Here is a 23,709-nt window from a genome sequence, read left to right as displayed (position 1 = left end):
CTGCTGTACACCCTGTAAAGATTAACATTATGAAAAATTGCGCATCCTGTATTTATTGTTTTAAAATGCCGCTGGCCCTGTTAACATTTTATGTATTGTTAGATGTTGTCCCCCTGTCATCATCTGTATAATTGAAACATGTAGTACACCCTATCCACATTTATTTAAGGTGGAAGCCAAAGGCATGCGTCTTTGCGCAGTGGCTTAAGCAGCAACTGATAAAGTGATTGTGATTGCTATTAGTTAGGTTCTGTATCTCCCTCTGTTTTGTAAATTGTGATTGTGAAGATGAATTGAATTGATAAGGGATTGCCATCACTTATATATATCATCATGGGAAACAGTCATTGGTTGTTTTATCATTTGATATTAATCTGGCTGATTAGATATCAGTCAGAAGCCTTCATTTCTTGGCAAATTATCTGTTTTAGTTACATCTAGAGATGCAAGGAAGTCAAATATTGGAGGCATTGAAGTAGCTTCTTTTTGGGGGTCAACCAGAACTAGCCATAATAAAATCTTGGGTAATAAAGATAAAGGAGTGAGGTGTAACCTAGTGTACAAAGATTGTGTGAAGCAGCAAGTGAGTGAAAGAGTACCTAGATCTATAGGTTACGCAAATGTTAGGTCAATAGTGAATAAATCAGAATTGATAAGAGATTGTCTGGAGGTTGACCAATTAGGGCTGCTTTTTATAACAGAAACCTGGATGAGAACCACGGATGATTCAGTTATTAGAAAGATTCCCCCCCCCCCCCCCCCATCTATAAAATTATTCATCAAATGCAAAATAAAAAGAAAGGAGAAGGAATAACCGTTGTTTACAAACCTTTTTTTAAACTAGAACTTATTGCTGAACATATATCCCCTTCATTAAGTAGAGGAGTGTGGTAGCCGTGTTAGTCCACTGTTAAGGTTATCAATAGAAATCAAATAAAATAAAACATGGAAAAGAAAATAAGATGATACCTATTTTATTGGACATAACTTAATACATTCTTGATTAGCTTTCGAAGGTTTGACGAAGAAGGGCAACCTTCGAAAGCTAATCAAGAAATGTATTATGTCCAATAAAAAAGGTATCATCTTATTTTCTTTTCCATGTTTTATTTTGTTTGATTTCTATTGATCCCCTTCATTAGAAATTTTGGCATGCAAGCTGGGAAATAGCACATTACAGGGTAGCATTTGTTTTATTTTATCGCCTCCCTGGGAATTGGAAGTATGCACTAGAAGTTTTCATGGATTTTATTTCTAATAATTGTATTAATTATAATAATGTGGTTTCACTAGGAGATGCAAATTTGCATTTGGATAATTTACTGAATGGGGACACACAGAACTCACGCATCACCTAGATAGGATTTTAGATAGTGCTGAGGAGGAGCAAGCTGTCTTGGTATATGTTGTCAGACTCCTGCTCCTCTCCGGGCTGTCTGCGCTCTAGTTGCACCTCTCCGTGCTGTCTACAATCCAGCCGCACCTCTCCGTGCTGTCTGTACTCCAGCCGCACCACGGTCAGACTCCTGCTCCTCTCCGGGCTGTCTGCTCTCCAGTTGCACCTCTCCGTGCTGTCTACCATCCAGCCGCACCTCTCCGTGCTGTCTGCAATCCTTGCAAGTTATGCAAACCTCCCTCAGGCTTACACAGTTGTGTTCTCTCCAGCCAGTAGCCCACCCCCTAGTTCAACCCCTACCGGCTACTGGCACGTATCTGTTTCCTGGTGGAGTCCCCCTCCTCATAGACTAGCCGCCTAGGTTCTTTCCAGTCCGGCTATTAAGTCCCCGACCAGGCCTCTGGACTGGGACCTGTTCCTGGCACAGGCCCCTTTCGTTAAAGTCTCTATTCAGAATCAAATGCTTATCACACAGTTCAGCTTTTCTCAAGCACCACTATAAAGTTCCAAAGTTTCCCCTATGGTATGAATTCCTCTAGGTTTAGCACTGCATACTGGCTACACCTAGAGACCCACCTCCCTCATTTGTCAGCACTAACTCCTGACAACCACCCACTGGGTTAAAGAATTCATACCTTTTGTTATCCAGTACACACAGCCCTCTTTCTCCTCTCCTCATGGCCCTGAGCAAATGCTGAGATATCCATTTCTTCTGTTTCCCCTCCCCCTTCCCCCCCTTGCCAATCCATCTGTTCCACCACTCCCTTCTCCCACAGGTGTTCCTCATCCCCTCCCTCTGACTTCATCTCCCAATCAACCTCCTCCCCCTTCCCCCTCTGAGAGGACTTCTCCTCCCACTCCTGCTTCCTGCTCATCTCGGGCTTCTGGGACTTGTAGTTCTTATAGTCCCACTCTTTCTTCTTTTGATCCCTGGCGGGCACAGATAGCCCTTTCCTCCACCACCCCTCCGGTTTGCCACCCCCTTTCTCACATACCCCCCTCTTTAAGCGATTGCTAGCCCATTTTTCCAACCTTCCCTCGTTCCCCGGGCTAGCAACCCGACTCAAGACATCTACATGAGGCAACAACTTCCCCGCTTTATGCTCAATGTGATATTGAAAGGGTTGCAATGCCAGATACCACCTCATCAATCTGGCATTGCTATCTTTCATCCGGGACAACCACTTTAAAGGGGCATGATCTGTAAACAATTTGAATGTCCGTCCCTCCAGATAGAACTGACATTTTTGTATGGCCCATTTCACGGCTAGACATTCCCTTTCAATAGTGGCATACCTCGTTTCATGAGGGAGCAACTTTCGGCTCAAATACAATACTGGGTGTTCCTCTCCCTCAAAAACCTGTGACAGCACTGCCCCCAACCCAGTGCCCGAAGCGTCCGTGTGTAGAATAAATTCTCTATCAAAATCTACGGCCCTAAGTACAGGTTCCTCACACAAGGCTTGCCGTAGGGCCACAAACGCTCCCTGCTCCACCTCCCCCCACCTTAACCGGTTGGGCCTATCCTTCTTTAACATCTCGGTCAAAGGAGCGGCCAATGTAGCAAAGTGAGGAATGAATCTCCGATAGTATCCCACTAGCCCCAAAAAAACCCCTCATCAATTTCTTGGTCTCCGGGCGGGGAAACAGTTGGATACTCTCGACTTTACCCTGTAATGGTTTTATCTGGCCATTTCCTACTTTGTAACCCAAATATTTCACCTCCCTCTGTGCAAAATAACATTTTTGGGGATTCAGTGTAAGCCCAGCTTGCCGAAAAGCCTTTAATACCTTCCCCACCTGTAGAAGATGAGACCCCCAGTCTTGGCTATGTATGATGACGTCATCTAGATACGCGGCGGCATATGCCTGATGAGGCCTCAACACCTGATCTAACAGGCGTTGGCAAGAGGCCGCCGCTGAATTCAAGCCAAATGGCATCCGCTTGAACTGAAACAGGCCAAGAGGAGTACAAAAGGCTGTCTTGGGCTTAGCTGCAGTAGAGAGCGGAATCTGCCAATAGCCTTTTGTTAAGTCCAGCGTTGACAGAAACCGGGCTGACCCTAGTCGGTCTAGTAGTTCCTCTATCCTCGGCATGGGATAAGCATCCGGGTCCGATAGAGCATTAACTTGCCGAAAATCAATGCAAAACCGCCAGGATCCATCGGTCTTGGGCACCAGCACTACCGGGCTGGCCCAGGGGCTGTGTGATTCCTCAATCACCCCATATTCCAACATTTCCTTAACCTGCCGATTCACCTCTTGCTGCTTCATGGGTGATAACCTATACGGTCTTTGCCTTACTACCTTTCCCTCCCCCGTTACAATATCGTGCGTAATCAATCTCGTTGCCCCGGGGCAAGGAGTCAGCACATCCTTAAATTCTCCCAAAAGAGCCCTTATCTGATCTTTTTGGGGTCCCTCTAAATCCTCTCCCACCTGCAACCCCCCTTTAGAATCCATCTCCGATATCTGAGGACCGAGATCCTCCTCCGTTAAATCCTCTGCAGTCGCCCAACACACCTCCCGGGCCTGCCAAGGTTTGATCAAATTTATATGATAAGTCTGCCTCTTCCCCCGTTCATTCCTCACTTCCTACGTGACTGGGCCCAACCGCCTCGTAACTATCATCGGACCCCTCCAGTTCCCACTAAATTTATGAGGACTATCTGAGACCATGATCAGCACTTTAGCCCCTATCGCCACCTCCCGGACTCGGGTCTTTTTATCATAGGCGGCCTTCTGATACTGCTGAGCCGCCTGCCATCGGCCCCTAGAGTAAACCCCCAACCGCCTCAAGCGCCCCTTTAAATCATGCAGATAAGATATTACAGTGTTATCCTCGGCTTCCGGGGGTACCCATCTTTCTCTCACTATATCTAAGACCCCCCTTGGTGCCCGCCCAAAGAACAACTCGAAGGGCGACACCCCTAGGGTGGCCTGCACACACTCCCTCGTGACATACAGGACAAAGGGCAGCAATTGATCCCATTTCTCCGTGCAAGAGCCCACTCCCTTCCTAAGCAAAGTCTTCAGGGTCTTATTAAAACGTTCTACCAGGCCATTGGTCTGCGGGTGATATGCAGCCGTACAAATGTGAACAATCCCGAAGGCCTCCCATACCTGTGCTAGAACCCGTGATCTAAAGTTAGACCCCCGGTCAGTCAGCACCTCCCGAGGGAATCCTACTTCACAGAAAATGTGAATAAGTTCCGCAGCAATAACTTTAGCCGAAATGCTTCGTAACGGAATGGCCCAAGGAAACCTGGTGGCCATATCCATGATTACTAAGATATAGGAGAACCCCCGAGTCAATTTTGGAAGAGGACCAATTATGTCCATCGCAATCCTGCCTAGGGGAGTCCCTATGCGGGGCAAAGGATGTAAAGGGACTCTCCCTGGACCCTGTTCGGCCACCTTCTGACATAAAGGGCAAGACTCACAATACTTTTCCACCTCTTTATATATCCCGGGCCAATAAAAGCGCCGTAACAATTGGGAAACCGTATTCTGAGCTCCTTTATGTCCCCCCAGAGGATGATCATGAGCTACCCGTAACAGTAGATTCCTAAATCCCCTCGGCACCACTAACTGGCTCCGTCCCCCCTCTCCTCCGTTTCCTGCAGGTGTCCGAAACAGAAGGCCCTGCTCTATCACAAACCCAGGTCCCTGCACCTCCCTGTCCCCCTCCCTTGCCCGCGTCCAAGCATATTGCAGAGTAGGGTCGGCTTGCTGTTCCCTCTTAAAAGAGGGGAATTGTTCCTGCACCTCCCCTGCCTCCTCAGGGAAATCCGCCGTCTGCTCCAAGTCTTTCATAGACTGAGCCCGCTGACGCTGCCCCGCCTTCCTATGCCCCCCCGAATCCCTGGTTTTCCCCGGGTTCCCCAATATCTCCATCTGAAACGGAAATATCTGGGCCAAAGCCTGCTCCTGCTCCGTCCCCTCCGCACCCCGTTGGGACCGGGTAACCACTAACCCCTCTCTCTCTTTCAAATATTGCGAAAATGGGGGCCAATCCCTTCCTAAGATAAGGGCCTGAGGCACCCTAGGTAGTACCGCCACCCAGACCCAATGAGCCCCCAAAGGTCCTACGATCCTCACCTGCCGCAACGGGTACCTACTGGAAGTCCCATGTACACACTGTATGGTGACCTCTCGCCCTTTCTTCCCCCCTCCCCCAACCCCCTTTTCCCTGATCCTCTCCCACAAGGACTGGGCTAGCATAGTTTGGTCTGCTCCAGAATCCAACAGCCCCTCCACCCCCACCCCCATCACTTCTACCCGTTGGCAGAACTCCTCCCTGCCCCCCTTTCCCCCTCCGGCCACCAATTGTAACTTCACCACACAGTCTCTCCTCACATGGCCCTTCCGCCCACAACGATAACACATTCTTTCTTCCCCTTTTCTCCCCTCCCACACTCTCATGCCCCTACCTTCGGGAACCTGATGCCCTTTTGGACCTCCCAATCCCCCTCCCGGCGGGGTTCCCCTGTGGGCACAATGCTGCGACTCTAGGAAACAATCCATGCTCTGGATTGCCTCCTCGAGGGTACTGCAGCCCCGCTTAATCAAGTCAACCTGAAGCCCTCTAGGTAAGGACTCCAAGAACTGTTCCAGCACCAGGTCTTCCATTACCTGTTGCATGGACCGTCTTTCAGGCTCTAACCATTTTCCTGCCAAATCACTTAGAGGCAGATGCAGCAACCAAACGTAAAAAAATCTAAATCGTTAAAGTCCCTAACGATTTTAAAATAACGAAAAATGCACCAAAAAAAAAAGTCACACATGCTGAGATCGGTAGTGAAACGTACAATGTATCAAAGAATCACAATACACATCGGTCTGGACCTCTCGTTAGGACAGCTCCGTGGCAGGAAAAAGTGTTAAGTGAAAAAATAAACAAACTTTGAGCCAATCCCAGCGCATTAGCAGAGCTAAAAGCGCTGTGATTGGTCCAAAGGACCTCAGAAAACACATAAAAAAATAAAAAAAAAAAGGATCGGGAGGGGGCAAGGGCGCTCATCAGGAGCGTCCTGTACGGACGGCCTTGCCCCCCCCCCCCGCTGCTCCCCACTTTCCGCTGCTCCCCCCACCCCGAAAAAGCAAACTTGTAGAAGCCCCTGCCCCCCTCCCTTCCTCACTACTCTCAGCTCCGCCTCCCGACATCCTCCGTCTGTGCCCCGCCCCCTTTGGGGATCGTCGCCGCCATTCCCCTTCTCCATCGGGCCCCCCTCCCTCTTACCGGGCCCGTGCAGCGCCTCTCTCCTCTGTCCGAAGGCGCTGCACGGGCAAGAAGAACGCTGAATCAGCTGATGCCTGCCTTCGCGATGGCATCGATAGAGCGTCTTTCTCCTCCTGGGCCCGCCCCTGTCTGACGTCAGTAACCTACGTAGGTTACTGACGTCAGACAGGGGCGGGCCCAGGAGGAGAAAGACGCTCTATCGCGAAGGCAGGCATCAGCTGATTCAGCGTTCTTCTTGCCCGTGCAGCGCCTTCGGACAGAGGAGAGAGGCGCTGCACGGGCCCGGTAAGAGGGAGGGGGGCCCGATGGAGAAGGGGAATGGCGGCGACGATCCCCAAAGGGGGCGGGGCACAGACGGAGGATGTCGGGAGGCGGAGCTGAGAGTAGTGAGGAAGGGAGGGGGGCAGGGGCTTCTACAAGTTTGCTTTTTCGGGGTGGGGGGAGCAGCGGAAAGTGGGGAGCAGCGGGGGGGGGGGGGCAAGGCCGTCCGTACAGGACGCTCCTGATGAGCGCCCTTGCCCCCTCCCGATCCTTTTTTTATTTTTATTTTTTTATGTGTTTTCTGAGGTCCTTTGGACCAATCACAGCGCTTTTAGCTCTGCTAATGCGCTGGGATTGGCTCAAAGTTTGTTTATTTTTTCACTTAACACTTTTTCCTGCCACGGAGCTGTCCTAACGAGAGGTCCAGACCTCTCGTTAGTTTTCCTGCCTTTTTCCTGCGTAAAGGCAATCGGAAAAGGTTAGTGCATGTCGTTTCAATGGGGTTTTCACACTAATTGCTCATCTCCATTCCGTTTTCGTTAGCTGCTACTACCGTCGAAAAATAGGCTTTAGTGCATGGAAAGGATCGGAAATTCTTCCCCGAGGGCTCATTTAACGATGAAAAACGTTTAGTGCATCTGCCTCTTAGTTTCTGAGCAAGTACCCTAGGTGTCTCTCCCTCCCCCCACCTGAACTCCCGAAACCTCCTTCGGTACGTATGCTTGCTTAGCCCAAACCTATCCAAAATAGCGGCTTTCAGCCTTGGGTAGTCTGTTATTTGGCCCGTAGGTAGGGCCCGAAAAGCCGCTAAAGCTTCCCCAGCCAGCGCAGGAGCTAGTCTTAGGGTCCATTGCTCCTGAGGCCATCCTGCTGTCACCGCCACCCTCTCAAAGGCCCCCAGATAATCTTCGATATTATCTGCTTCAGTTAATTTTCCCCAAGGTAACCAGTTCACCCCCACAGGTCCTACCAGTCCAGCAGCCCCTTCGCCCCGCACGGTTGTCCCACTTTCGTTAGGTCCGGACATTCGTCCTCCAGTCCGCAGAAATTCCTGAAATAGGTCCAAAAGTGGCTGCTGCTGTGCTCGGGAAGCTGCCAACGACTCCTCCATAAGTTTATGTGCCATCTCTTGTTGCTTTTGAAATTGGTGAGTCATAAAGGCAAACATCTCTTTCGGATCCATCCCGATAACTTTGATCTTCTTCCTATAAGAAAACACAAGAGAAAACAAAACCCAAGTGTGGACTTTCACAACACTTCCACTCCGCCCTCCAATCCCCCCCTGCTCCCACTATGCTCACCGGAAGCAGGAGGTTTGTTCGCCTTCGGGTTCAAGCTCCCCAGCTTTCTGGTCCGTCTCGATCCTCCGTCCTCCTCCTCGGCTTACTGGAACTCGGGCTCGACCGATCCCACCACTACCACCAAATGTCAGACTCCTGCTCCTCTCCGGGCTGTCTGCGCTCTAGTTGCACCTCTCCGTGCTGTCTACAATCCAGCCGCACCTCTCCGTGCTGTCTGTACTCCAGCCGCACCACGGTCAACTCCTGCTCCTCTCCGGGCTGTCTGCTCTCCAGTTGCACCTCTCCGTGCTGTCTACCATCCAGCCGCACCTCTCCGTGCTGTCTGCAATCCTTGCAAGTTATGCAAACCTCCCTCAGGCTTACACAGTTGTGTTCTCTCCAGCCAGTAGCCCACCCCCTAGTTCAACCCCTACCGGCTACTGGCACGTATCTGTTTCCTGGTGGAGTCCCCCTCCTCATAGACTAGCCGCCTAGGTTCTTTCCAGTCCGGCTATTAAGTCCCCGACCAGGCCTCTGGACTGGGACCTGTTCCTGGCACAGGCCCCTTTCTTTAAAGTCTCTATTCAGAATCAAATGCTTATCACACAGTTCAGCTTTTCTCAAGCACCACTATAAAGTTCCAAAGTTTCCCCTATGGTATGAATTCCTCTAGGTTTAGCACTGCATACTGGCTACACCTAGAGACCCACCTCCCTCATTTGTCAGCACTAACTCCTGACAACCACCCACTGGGTTAAAGAATTCATACCTTTTGTTATCCAGTACACACAGCCCTCTTTCTCCTCTCCTCATGGCCCTGAGCAAATGCTGAGATATCCATTTCTTCTGTTTCCCCTCCCCCTTCCCCCCCTTGCCAATCCATCTGTTCCACCACTCCCTTCTCCCACAGGTGTTCCTCATCCCCTCCCTCTGACTTCATCTCCCAATCAACCTCCTCCCCCTTCCCCCTCTGAGAGGACTTCTCCTCCCACTCCTGCTTCCTGCTCATCTCGGGCTTCTGGGACTTGTAGTTCTTATAGTCCCACTCTTTCTTCTTTTGATCCCTGGCGGGCACAGATAGCCCTTTCCTCCACCACCCCTCCGGTTTGCCACCCCCTTTCTCACAATGTGAGTACCAATGACATAGGAAAATGTGGGAGAGAGGTTCTGGAAGCCAAATTTAAGCTCTTAGGTAGAAAACTCAAATCCAGAACCTCTAGGGTAGCATTTTCTGAAGTGCTACCTGTTCCGTGCGCAGGGCCTGAGAGACAGGCAGAGCTCCAGAGTCTCAATGTATGGATGAGATGATGGTGCAGGGAGGAGGGTTTTAGATTTGTTAGGAACTGGGCAACATTCTGGGGAAGGGGGAGCCTATTCAGAAAGGATGGACTCCACCTTAACCAGGGTGGGACCAAGCTGCTGGCATCGGCATTTAAAAAGGAGATAGAGCAGCTTTTAAACTAGAAACTGGGGGAAGGCCGACAGTCACTCAAAAGCGCATGGTTCGGAATAAGGTATCTTTCAAAGATATCACCAAAACAGGGAAGATAGGGTATCCCGATAGTGAGGTTGCAAAAGAGACCATAGTAGATCAGATGTCCTTAAATAAAAATCAGACAAAAGATTGCAATACTGTCAAGTACTGAGCATGATGATATAAATAAGAACAATAAACAAAGTTCGAAATGTCTATATGTGAAAGGAGAAATGGGACTTGATATATTGGCTTTTCGGAGGTTTTTGCAACTACATTCAAAGTGATTTACATATATTCAAGTACTTATTTTGTACCAGAGGCAATGGAGGGTTAAGTAACTTGCCCAGAGTCACAAGGAGCTGCAGTGGGAATTGAACTCAGTTCCCCAGGATCAAAGTCCACTGCACTAACCACTAGGCTACTCCTCTGCCTTATTTCTTAGGCTTCCGAATGCCAGAAGCCTAAGAAATAAGATGGGAGAGTTAGAATTTATTTCACTGAGGTTGCAAAAGAGACCATAGTACATCAGGTGTCCTTAAATAAAAATAAAAATCAGACAAAAGATTGCAATACTGTCAAGTACTGAGCATGATGATATAAATAGGAACAATAAACAAAGTTTGAAATGCCTATATGCGAATACCAGAAGCCTAAGAAATAAGATGGGAGAGTTAGAATATATTGCACTAAATGAAAAATTAGATATAATAGGCAACTCTGAGACCTGGTGGAAGGAGGATAACCAGTGGGACACTATCATACCGAGGTACAAATTATATCATTGTGATAGGTTGGATTGAATTGGAGAAGGGGTAGCACTGTATGTTAAGGAAGGCCTTGAATCAAATAGACTGAAAATTCTGCAGGAAACAAAACACATCTTGGAATCCCTATGGATTGAAATTCCATGTGTAAAGGGGAAAAAGATAGTGATAGGAGTGTACTACCGTTTGCCTGGCCAGGATGAACAGACGTATGTAGAAATGTTAAAGGAGGGGGGATCACGTGATGGCTGTAACCTGAGCGGACGTCTCACGGCTGTTCTCCTCGTTCCTGCTATAAAAAACGGCTTTATTTCTGCTTCCCGCCCCGTTTTGGATCCTACATATCTACCTGTGAGTGCTGAGAACATCCACGGAGCCGTATGGAAGCTTGAGGCCCTGTTTTGGTGTGGTACCACGGGCATGCCAGCAAAGACTCCGCGAACACAGAGGAGACGCAGAGCACACCACGCGGCCAAGATAGCGATCGGGCAGGCACAAGCAGGGGAGTCTCAAACTCAGGTCCCGCCAGTGATCACACTGCAGGAAGCAGCGATCAAGGAGATTATGAAACACATGGTAGCTGTGTTGGACAACAAATTATCAACACTGCATGCTTTTATGGATGACTTGAGGGAGAACCTGGCAGCGCAAGGCAACCGCATACAGCACGTGGAGGAATGGATCTCGCACCAGGAGGATCTGGCAACCAGCATAAACTCTCAGCTGATTGCGCTGGAGAAGCAGTGCAGAGTTCTGGAGGATAAAGTTGAAGACCAGGAGAATAGGAGCAGGCGAAACAACATCAGGCTGGTGTGGGTGCCGGAAAGCGTGAAGGAGAAGGACCTGTGGGATTTGGTGGAGTCGTGGCTGCCTCGGGAGCTGGGCCTTGAGTTGGAGGGGCAGAGGCTGTGGGCTGAAAGGGTGCTGAAAGGGTTCTAAAGGAACAGAACGGCAGACCGCACCGGGTGATTGCGTGCATCCTTAACTATGCTCAGCTGATGGTCAAATTTCGCCAGCACAGGAACCTGACCTACCATGGAGCTAGTGTGTTGGTGTTCCAGGATTTCTCACCTAGAGTGTCGGAGTTTCACAGGTGCTTGTCACCGTACTGCTCCCAACTATACAACAAGGGGGTTAAGTTCTCACTGCAATACCCTGCAAGGGTACGAGTGCTGCATGAGGGGAGCATTATGTTTATAGAAAACCCCGAAGAGCTTCAAGCTTTTATGGACAAACTGCATTAAGAGGGAATGTGGTGAAGTTGGGAGCGGGGTATTCCCTTGATGTTCTGTGCTCCATGTACAATTGCAAGTTATTGTCTGTCAGCTGGAGTATGGAAGCGTATGCTAACTTCAAACTGGTTTCCTGTATGGACGTGCTGTTTTTCAGGCCTGACAGTGTGTTATTCGCTAAGGGATGGCAAGGCTGACAAAATCAGGTCCTTTTGGTGTGAGCAGGAGGTAAACTTTCAAGCGGGATGAAGGACAGCGTGTGGAGACCCTTTAAGAGGCAGTGTGGTGGAAGTACAGGCGGACCTCAAAACACTGCAGCGGAGGATGGTTCTGTATCACCTTCCACCCTTTGCCTTTTCAGACCTAGGGACTCAGGGGGTTGTACGCTGGGCTCTTCAGGCGCTCTGCCCATTTCCTTGCTCGTATCTGTATGTCTAGTCTTATTCATCTCTGCATCCTTATTTATCCTTATATTAATCTAACTATGCATTTAGGCGGGTCCACATGGTAGTATGGTTTGTTACAGCATGCTATGAGTGACAGGGTGTATACTTGCATGGGGCTTTGAGGGTTACGATAAGATAATGTACACTGCTAGGATGGAGTGTTCGGTGTTGGGGTTCAGATGGGGAGGGGGATGATAGGCAGGGGAGTAGTTTTCTTTGGAGGGAGTTGGATGTTCTTGGGGGGAGGCTGAGGGAGGGATACTGTTTGGTTGACTGTAGTGAGAGAAGTGGGGGGGGGATGTTTGGGGAGGAAGGGTTTTCGGTGTATGAGTGGGGGGTAAATGGTATACAATGAATGTTTATGTAGAGGGGGAGGGGGCTGAGGGTTGGGGGTGATGGGGGGGGGTGCAAGGAAGAGAGGTGTTGGGATGAGGGACCACTCCTGGAGACTGGGGGATTTTGCTGGGGAGTATCAGGCAGCAGGTATGTTTTGGGGGCTGGGGAGGAGGGGGGTGGTGAGCTGGGACATCACCTCAGAATTACTATTGACTTGCGTGATGTCTGGTTTTTCTTTACCATATGAGTAACTTGAGATTTGGGTCATTGAATGTTGATGGGATTCACTCTCCTATAAAACGTACCAAGATTTTGTCTTACTGCTCTAAGATGAAAGTAGATGTATTATTTTTACAGGAGACGCATCTCTCGCAAGTGGAACATCAAAAATTAAAGCGAGGGTGGGTGGGGGAGCTAGTCTCTTCGTCTTTTAACAGTAGACAAAGGGGAGTTGTTATTTTGTTTCCTAAGAAGCACCATGTGAGTATGCATAAATTGGTTTAAGACCCAGAGGGCCGATATGTCTTGTGGCTGGGAGAGGTAGCGGGTCAAAAGGTTGCTCTTTGCTCTGTATATTCACCAAATGTATACTCTCACTCATTTTTTTCTGGTCTCCTCGCACAGCTGATGTCGGTCAGTGGCTACCAGCTGATGATAGGAGGGGATTTTAACATCACAGCAGATCCTTTGATAGATTGTAAACCAGCAAAATCAAGACCTTCTGTTTGGAAAGATAGGGGGGTGAATTTTTTGATGCATGAGTTGGGGCTGTTAGATATTTGGAGGTTACTACATCCAGAATCCCATGACTATACTTTCTTCTCTCAGATGCATGGCAGGCACGCAAGGCTCGACTATCTGCTTTGGGATCCCTTTCTCCTTTCGAGGGCGGTTGAGGCCGATATTGTGGATGGTGCGGTTTCAGATCATTGCTTGGTATGGGTAGACATGCGCTGGCAACAGGGAGGAGAGGCGCAGTTGTGGCGTATGAGTCCCACCTTGTATTTAGATCTCGAGTTTCGTTCTTTCTTGTCAAAGATGTGGGATAACTATCTCCTAGACAATGATCATGAGTCAGTGGACCCCATTACTTATTGGGAAGCGGGCAAGGCAGTGTTACGGGGGCACATTTTGGCGTACGTAGCAAAAACTCATAGGGAGCGGAATCGCAAATTGGTTACTCTGTCGAACCAGCTGCAGCAATTGAGGGGGAGGCATATTTTCACTAGAGATGAGGGGGTGAAACGGGAATATTATGCTATACGTAGGCAGATCAATGACCTTCTGAATGCCAGAGCATCCTAGAACATTAACATCCTATATAATAATTTGCACCTCCGTCTGGCTGCCTGGGTTCGTAACACAGTTTCCATTGGTCTGCCTGGGGATGGCATCACAGGGTGGACCATTGGGAAGTGAGAGGGAAGGGAACCCAGCAGCAGCCACCAAAGGTGAGTAAACAAACACCCCCCCCCCCCCCGAGTTCCATGACCCCCTACCTCCCTCCCTCCTTCCACTCCTGTCCGTCCGAGTTCCACGGGCCCACTCCAGTCCGACGGCCCCACTCCTGTCCGATTTCCGCGCCCCCTCCTCCGATTTCTGCCACCCAGCGCCTCCCTCCCTCTGTCTCTGTGGCCGCCGAGTGCAAGGAGGACGTGTGCGGGTGCCCCAGCCCTTCGTAAGTGTTTCAGCTATTCCTCTGGTCCCGCGCTTCCGCAAACAGGAAATAAGGGTGGGACCAGAGGAACAGCTGAAACAGAAGCAAAAACAAAGGCAGTCTGAAGCGGCGTCCGTGCATGCTGGACTTCACTGTTGCTGGCGGAACAGGAGGTAAAACGTTTTAAACAGTTGTCACTTACGAAGGGCTGGGGCACCCGCACACGTCCTCCTTGCACTCGGAGGCCACAGAGACTGTGGGAGGGAGGCGCTGGGCGGCGGAAATCTGAGGAGAGGGGGGCCGTCGGATTGGAGGGGGTCCTGAGATGAAAGAGGGTGGGGACCTGAGACGAGAGAGGGGGAGAGGGAGGAGGAGGAGGGGCGGATGAGGAGGAGGGGGAGGAGGGGGATGGCCGGGTCCTGGAACTCGGAGGAGAGGAAGGGGTGTCTGGGATGAGAGGGAGGGAGGCAGGTAGGGGGGGCCTGGAACTCGGAGGGAGGGAGGGGGCCTGGACATCGGAGGACAGAGGGAGGGAGGGAGGGGGCCCTGGAACCTTGCTAGCGCTCGTTTCCTTTCTGTTGGAAACGAGCCTCTTTTACTAGTGTATAAATACAATCTCTATCAATGGAGAAATAAAACAGGGAAGCTGTTGGCCGCTTTAGTCAGGAGCAGGGGGGCGAAAAAGATCATAACTAAGGTTCGATCGACAGAAGGTAGAGTAACAACAACAGTAGAGGGTATACAGAACGAGTTTGTGAAGTTTTATAAGGTGTTATATGACACAGGAGAGACAGACAGGGGGCAGAGGGAGCAGAGGCATAGCCAGGTTCTGATCTCAGGGGGAGCAGACTTTTATAAAATAGGCGCCGGTTGGTGTCAGCTATGGCGGGCAATGATTAATACAGGCTATCTCTGTTGCGTCCTGCCTACAAGGAAACAGTAAGTTACATCAGGAGGCAGGACGCAGAAGAGGTCCCTCAACTGGCCAGAGCAGGCAACCTGTCTTCTTAACTACAAAGTAAAAATATTCAGGAATAGCACACACATTCCTTCCACTGCTAGACACCTTGTTTAAATCAGATGGGCTTTTGTTTGTGAGGTGACTGGCAAGGGGGTACTCCAGGACTGCCCTAGAACACAAAACTTACCACACCATAACAGCCCTAACCCACCTATCAGAAGAGAGTGCTATATATATTACACCAGACTGTGGAGCACCAATATACCTACTATTGGAAAACTGGAACAAACTGCACTGTTACACATTCCTACACAGACACTACATGCTAGCAGAATCCTTCACCTCATGCAGAACATGGACAGACCCTCATCTATATAAACATAAGATTAGCCATACTGGGTCAGACCAATGGTCCCAGTATCCTATTCCAACGATGGCCAACCCAGGTCACAAGCACCTAGCAGAAACCCAAATTGTGACAACATTCCATTCTACCAATCTAATACAGAATAGGGAGCCACAAAAAAAAAAAACCCCACCAACAACAGAATTGAAATAGAGACACCCCCCCCCCACACACACACACACTCTCTGCCCAAGGAAGCCAGACTCTTTAAACAGTGCAATCATAGGCGCCCGGTATTGAAGGCTTGGGGAGGCTAAGCCTCCCCAGCCGCAGCGAGCCGGCTCCTCCCCCTCCCTCAGGATCCGGTCCCGGTCCCTCACGTTACCGACCTGACTCTTCGTCTTCAGAGCTGTCAATGCTAACTCTCCCCCGCTGCGCTAGCGCTGCCAGCGTTCGCACTTTAAAAATGGCCGCCGAGACTTCCAGAGGCAGCCTCGCGAGACTTCTGCTGAAGTCTTGGAGGCCGCCCTGTAAGTCTCGGCGGCCATTTTGAAGCGTGAACGCCGGCAGCGCCAGCGCAGCGGGGGAGAGTTAGCACTGACAGCTCAGAAGAGTCAGGTCGGTGACGTGAGTGGACCGGGTCCGGAGGGAGGAATTCGCCGAACAACTCGGGAGGGGGTGGCAGGGGAGAGAAGGGAGTCGCTGGGCATTTGTGGAAGGAGGGGAGAGAAGGGTCGCTGGGTATAATGGGTGCATGCAGGGCAGGGGAGAGGAGGATCATTACTGGACATGGGTGTATGGAGGGCAGGGGAGAGGAGGGTTGCTGTGTATGGGTGTAGGGCAAGGGAGAGGAGGGGAGAGAGAAGAAATGTTGGACATGGATGGAGGGGAGGAAAGAGTGAGGAAGGAGATAAGATAAGGGGAAAGGAAGAGAGGAGAAAAACTGCACATGGATGAAGAAAATAGGCAGAAGCTGAGGACCAGAAATGAAGAAGAAAGGAGGAAAGAAATAAATGGAAAGGAAGCCCTGGAAACGGAGGTAAGAGGACAGATAGCTGCAGAATCAGATACTGGGCCAGCATGATCAGAAAAACAGTCACCAGACAACAAAGGTAGAAAAAAAATCATTTTATTTTCATTATAGTGTTTGGAATATGTCCACTTTGAGAATCAGGTGCTCAACATTAAAAGTTTATATTTATTTACTTATTTATGGCATTTTATTCCACATTAAACATGAATTAGGGTGTTTTGTGGCTCTACATGAGAATTGTGATGATATGATCTCATATTGTTGACAGTCTGCATTTTCCGTATGGGTGGTATATTGGTGTATTAGGTTCTGCCCAGTGTAATATTTATGGTACAGTAAGGTTCTGAGTGTGTTTTTGCACAAAATTGTGCATAGTGTTTTGCAGTTGAGCGATTGTGGTTAGTATATGCTTTGAGCAACCACTTTATTCTTTGACATATGATACATATCTAATATCTATATTTAATAAAAGGTATTAATTGTGACTTTTATTTTTATTTATTTTTTTGTGTTATCAGACAGTTATGGATTTAAGCTCCACCCCTGGCTCCACCCCTAACCCCGCCCCCTTTAGCCTCCCCAAACAGTTGAGCCACCGACCGCCTATGAGTGCAATACTAATAGAAAAGAGACAGAAATGCATTTTCTCCTGTACATTTTACAAAGCAGGTACATCTCAGTCCTTACAAAGTATTAAATAAAAATTTCTACCTTTGTTGTCTGGGAATTTGGCTGGTCCCAGTCTTTTTTTTCCATATTCCATGAGTCAGCCTTACAAATTCTTTTCTAGGCTGGCCTTTCCATTTCTTCTCTCACCTCTTGTCTTCTTCCTTTCCTTCTCTACATCTGTTTGGCACTGATCTTGCATTTTATGACCCCACTATCAAATAGCTATGTATAGAGCTGCCACGTGATCCAGTTCCAGAAGACAGATTTTTCAACCAGTCCTAGTGTGAACTCACATCCCAAATTCATATGGGATTTGCAGTCCCTGATTCTACCCATCAAAATCTGTGCTCCAGTACATCCAAAATGACTTAAGAAAATGCACTTGGATCCCTCTACTGTTGTTTGAACAATTTATTTTCTCATTTGCTTTGTCTCTCTTCTGTTTTTCTCTGTTTCTTCTGCTATTACAGGGTCTTTTGCCCATCTGATTTCTTCTGTCTCCAAGTGCACCAACCTTCTTTCCTCTGCACCACTATTTGTCCTGTCCAGCATCCCCCTTCTGTGTCACTTGTCCCTATCCTACCCCCACGTTCAGCATCTGCCATTTCTGTGTCCCCATCTCCCCCCCCCCCCTTTTTCAGCACAAGCCTACCTGGTCTCCTCATCTCTCCATTTTCTAGCGTCTGCCATCCAGGTGTTGTAGGGCTATTTCCCTGTGAGCCTCACTTGGCTGATCTCAGCCTGTGTATACAACTATGTCAAGATGGAGTCTGTGAACTAAGACCCTGCACTTTAGTGACCAAGCAGATTCAACTTTCTGTTTGTACCAGAGCTCTATAAATAACTGGCAGGTCTGAAAAAAACTCAAGGATATGCAGTGGGCTACCTGACCCTTGCACCACCCTGATGAGCTACAGGGGGTAAGGCCATGGTGCCAGCGAGTCTGATGAGAGACAGGAATGCATACCACAATGTAACAACTGGAAGAAAAAAAGGTTTTTTTTCTTGCTCAGGGAAGGAGCTGGACAAGATCCTGATTGGTTGCTGTCTGGTCACCTGGGAATCAGGGGCCAGAGAGCGGGAGACCAGAAAGAAAGGAAGTACAGAGAAGACAGACAGAAGAAGAAAGAAAAGAAGAAAGGGAGAATTTGTCTGGTTCTACTGGAAGAAGGGTAGCTGAAAAGAAGACCAGCGAGACCTGAAGTGGTCCACAACCTTGTGAACTGACCATCTGAAGAAAGTACCTGTTGGTTCAGCTCTACCGGCCAGAGAGACTGTAATCCTGCATGCTGCAGAACCTGTGTTGTTTCCTGAGACGGGGACTCGCTGTGGAAAACAGCTGGAGTCTAAAGGGGAAAACCTGTGTCCACTTCATCTGAGAGACCACCTAGAGTCGGCTCGGTGAGGATTGCAGAGATTTATTTCCTATAGTCAGGGATTAGCTAGTGGGTTCTTACCTAAGCAAAGGCGGGTTAGTCAGAACTTTGTGATCAGGAAGATGTACTGCTAACTGTATTACTTCATGACCTAGTCAGTATTACTAATCAGGACTGTGTAATAATTTAGTAACCAGTGATATCAGTGTTTTAGTTAGACAATACATTCTACAGTTGCTTATCAGCATAACGGAGCTACAATTGTACAGCTGAGCTGTAGTGTAGGGTGTATTATACTATTTTCTTACCTATATAATAAATTAATATATTTCACAGCAGTGACTTTACTTTTATTCCAGTTCTCTCTAACAGAAGAAAAGTTCTGGTGTAGGCCCAGAACAGCCAGGTTCCTTTATAATATATAACCCCTGGACAGAGCTAGGAAGTTGGTTTAGCCAGACTCCTGTAAACGGAACCTGGGAATTACTCATTGGGTAGCTTGGCCCAGAAGAGTTATTCATCCTATAAAAGCTTACAGTGTCCCCATCTCTCCCTTTTTCTAGCATTGCCCTGTGTCCCCATCTTCCCCCTTTTTCCAGCACTACCCCTGTGTTACCATCTTCTCCCTTTTCCAGCATTACCTCTTTGTCCCCATCTCACCCCTTTTTCACCATTGTCCCCATATCTCCATTCCTCCTTCCAGCGGTGCCCCTCTGTGTCCCTATCTCCTCCTCCCCTTCTCAGTAGTGCTCCTCTGTGTCCCTATCCCCCTCCTTTTCAGTAGAGCCCCTATCTCCCCCCCCCCCCCCTTTTCAGTAGTGCCCCTGTGTCCCCATTTCTTAATTTTCCAGCACTGCCTCTTTGCGTTCCAGTGTCCCTCTCCTCTCCATGGGCGTAGTTTGACTGTTTCATTTGGGTAGGCAAAGGGTGGGGCGTGGCACATTAGCATATTCATTTGCATACATACATCTTATACATATTAATTATGGTTATTCAAAACACACACAAGCCTAAAACACTGAATATGAAGCCAACATAAATATATATATATATATGTGGGATACAAATGCAGCAAATATATATATATATATATATAATTTTTTTTTTTTTTTTTTTAACTGAAATAAGTCAGCACAAAACTAAACAGGCCAGATTAGTACATATTGATCCTGCATAGGCATTCAGTGTCAGCAGAATACCTGGTCTCTTCCACACACACACAGAATGCAGATCAACCCTCACCAAATATAGAATATATAACTACAGACTAAAAACAGAAATATGTGGACACAAATTAAACTGAACTCCCAAGCAGCCAGACTTTCTACTCAATACACCAGAAAAACAGTAATGTGTTCCCTCATACTGTGCAAAATATAAAGACAGCAGATGTAAATTTCAAAACCTGACATTCTATATTTTATTTTTATTACATTTGTACCCCGCACTTTCCCACTCATGGCAGGCTCAATGCGGTGGGCAAAGGAGGGTTAAGTGACTTGCCCAGAGTCACAAGGAGCTGCCTGTGCCGGGAATAGAACATTATAAATTAAGGGTTTCATTTACTAAGGTGTGCTAATGGATTTAGCACACGCTAAATGATAAGATGACCATTTTATATCTATGGGCTTCTTAGCGTTTAGCACATGCTAATCATTAGCATGTGCTAAATCTATTAGCGTACCTTAGTAGAGGGACCCCTAAGCATGGTATACTGTCCAATCCAGAAGAAGGTGGTTTAGGCTTTTGAAAGCTAACTGAAAGATGTATTCATTTAGTCCAATAGAAACTATTACCTTATTTCCACTTTGCATTGTTTGTAATATGCTAGTTTTTAAATTAAAAATATATTTTTTTCTACCTGTGTGGTCTGGTCGTTTAATGTTTCTAATCGTGTTGATTCCAGTCTCTGGTTTCTGCTAACTCTCTTGCCAGGATTTCCCTTTCCATTTGTCATTTCTCTCTCTCCTGTCTTCTTCACTTTCTTCATTACATCCATATCCAGCATTCATCTTTTTCTTCCAGTTTCTTCCATTTATTTTTCTGCCTTTCTGTCCAGATTTCATTATTACTAACCAGCCTTCAATTTCCCTCTTGTTACTGCATCTACCTAAAAGTTTCCATCTCTTTCCCTCACCTCTGCCCCTTTCCACATATTCCCCTGACTTTCACTAACTATCCTCTCCTTCTTCCATCCTCTCTCCCCTATTCCATCCTGTTTCTTTCCATACCCTTCCCCCTTCTATCCAGTCTCCCCCCCTCTCTCCCTCTTCACAGCATCTTCCATCTCTCTCATTCCTTTCCATCGTGTTCTCTTCCTCCTTCCATTCAGCATCTCCCCCTCTCATTCCTTTCCATCCAGCATCTCCCCTTCATCCCTCTATTGAACATCTCCGCCTCACCCTTCCATCGCGCATCTTCCCTTTCTCTCTCCCTTTTGCAGCATCTCCCATCTCTCTCATTCCTTTCCATCCAGTGTCTCCACTCTCCCTTACCTCCAGCCATCTCTCATCTCTCTCATTCCTTTTCATCCAGTATCTCCCCTTCCTCCTTTCCATCAGTATCTCCCCCTCTCTCTATCCTCCTTCCATTGCCTCCCCCTTTTATTCACTGTCTCCCCCCTCTCTATCCTTTTCACTTCACTGTCTCTCCAGGCTTTCCCCATTCCATCCAGTGTCTCTCCCTTCCTTGTAGAATGTCCTCCCTCATTCCCCTTCCCTGATGCAGCCATCCAGGATCTCATCTCCCCTACTTCACCTGTCCTCTCGCTCACTCTGTCTAGCCCCCCACCCCACCCAACAAGGTTAGGGACATAGGCACCAAACTACTCCTCCCGGCTGCTGCTGTGGCAGCCTGGAGGAACCACGAGCTTCTGTGCTTTACCCTGCCCTTCCTGCCTCTCGCTCACTCCATCCCACACACCCGACATGACACTGCTACAAAACAAAATAAAAATGTGCATGGGGCCATGCTCCTGCGCGCGCCGCTGCCAGCTTCCCTCCTTTCTCCGGAAACAGAAACTTACATTAAGGTGGGTGAAGGAGAAAGAAGGAGGGAACAGGGAAGCCGGCAGCGGCATGCACAGCAGGAGTACGACCCTACGCACGTTTTCATTATGTTTTGCCAAATGCCAAGGAGGAAGGAGGGGGAAGAAGTGAGTGAGAGGCAGGGAAGAGCACAGAAGATTGCGGTTTCGGTAGGGTCATCTCGTTTGGGGGGGCATTGCCCCCCTCGCCCCCCAAACTACGCCCATGCTCCTCTCCCTGTCCAGTACTGACTCTGTGTCCCTTTCCCTCCCTGTCTAGTATTTACCCTTCTCTCTCCCCATGTTAACCTTCTTCCCCGTCTCTTTCAGCGCTCCCCATCCTCCTTGGGGCCACATATCTCCCTGGCCTGCTCCCACGGTCCATCCTCTGGCAGCTCCAAGGAGGTTTAATAGACAGGAGGCCAAGTGATATCAAAATGTTGAAACCAATTAGGCCAAGCTCACTTTACCCTTCCCCACGCAGCTGTCATTGCTGTACTCTCAAAACAAAGCAAGCAAACCTATGTGCTGCTGCATCCACGTTGTCACTCTATATTGTAAAAAAAAAAATCCTTTATCCTCCACATTTTAATACACTGTCTATCCTGCTGTGTCTATCCTGCTGGATAGTGATGGCACGAGGAAAGCAAGTTTGGTCCAGTGAAGACTAACTCAAAATAACCTGTTTCTTAGCTGGGCCCTAGTATTACCATATTAAAAATGCAACCATACCATGCCTCTGTAGATATGTTCCACTAATGTTAAACAGTTAACTAGATTTCTTGAAAGGATTATATAAACGTAGGATGCATGACTAGGGGCACAAACATACACTTATTTATTCAATATCACAATTGCTCATGTAGAGCCACAAAACAACTTTTTAGGGCAGATGGTGTTCCTTTTATTATCAACCAGATAGAGATAAGAGTTTTCCGTTTTGGCATGATATAAGTCCTCACAAGAAAAAAATATAAGAAAACCAGTGGACTGAATTAGGGGCTTATAGCCCATTTGTGTTTAAACAAAAGAGATCTGCATGAAACAAAATATTTATTTTTTATTTTGATTTGTAAAACTACTTGCCCTGAAACACGTTCAAAACAGAATAATCCCTTTGTGTATCTAAAAGGTAAACTTCTACAAAACAGATGAAGATGTGATTCCATGTGTCCCAATGAAAGGAGAGTTTAATTCTACTGCCATTTAATTTCAGTATATTCCATCATCTTTATAACACCAGGCTTCTGAAGGCAGATTACAACTACAGTTAAGATGAACCCATCAGGAAACAGGATAGCCTCACTGAAATCTGGACATCTATATATAAGAACAGTGAAAAAAAATAAGCACAAACTATAGAGTTTATAATTGCAGTTTCTACCAGCTACAATAATTTTTGAAGCTGTTTTAGTGATAGTCAATTGTTATTTCTTTTCTCCTCCACCTTTTAAGATGGAGCAACATTAAAGAATGACAAGGTGGATGCAGCACCTCATAAGTTTGCTTGCTTTGTTTTGAGTGGGAGAGGAGGGGGATGGAAAGTGGAAACAGATTCAAATTGGCTTCCGTGCCCCTTGCTTACAGTGGACTGGATAGGTTCACTTCCACTCTGGTGTTGGGCAGCGATTTCTCCCTTCTCCATCCCCTCCTGAGTTTTGCATCTTTCTCCCTCTCTTCTGCCCGCTCTCCCCATCTGCGTGGTCTGGTCACTTTTACTGTCCGAAGCGCCGTTCTCCCTCCAGCACCGGCAGCAATTCCCATAGTCAGCCTTCTGACAGCGTGCGTCGTCAGGGCCTCTCCTCAGGTGCATCCCGCCTCTGTGGAAAACAGGAAGTTGCTGAGTAGGTGGGACGTGCCTGAGGAGAGGCCCCGATGACGCACGCTGTCAGACGGCTGACTATGGGAATCGCCGCTGGTGCTGGAGGGAGAACGGTGCTTCGGACAGTAAAAGTGACCAGACCACGCAGCTGGGGAGAGCGGGCAGAAAAGGCAGGAAAAGATTGGAGCCTCGCTTGGGAGAGGGCAGAAAAAAATATTGGCAAGAGGCGCAATGGCGCCATTTTTTCTACAAACCTGTTTGGGGGAGCAACTGCTCCCCCTGCGCCCCACCTAGCTACGCTACTGAGAGGGAGTCCTTCTTTCAAGACCTAGCTCTTCCTCAGCTGTCGCAGGAGCAGCGGGCTGCTTTAAATGCTCCTGTTACGG

The sequence above is a fragment of the Microcaecilia unicolor genome, chromosome 11, assembly GCF_901765095.1.
Source record: "Microcaecilia unicolor chromosome 11, aMicUni1.1, whole genome shotgun sequence".
NCBI lineage: Eukaryota > Metazoa > Chordata > Amphibia > Gymnophiona > Siphonopidae > Microcaecilia > Microcaecilia unicolor.
The sequence above is the reverse complement of the archived record's forward strand: the minus strand, read 5'-3'. Positions refer to the sequence as shown.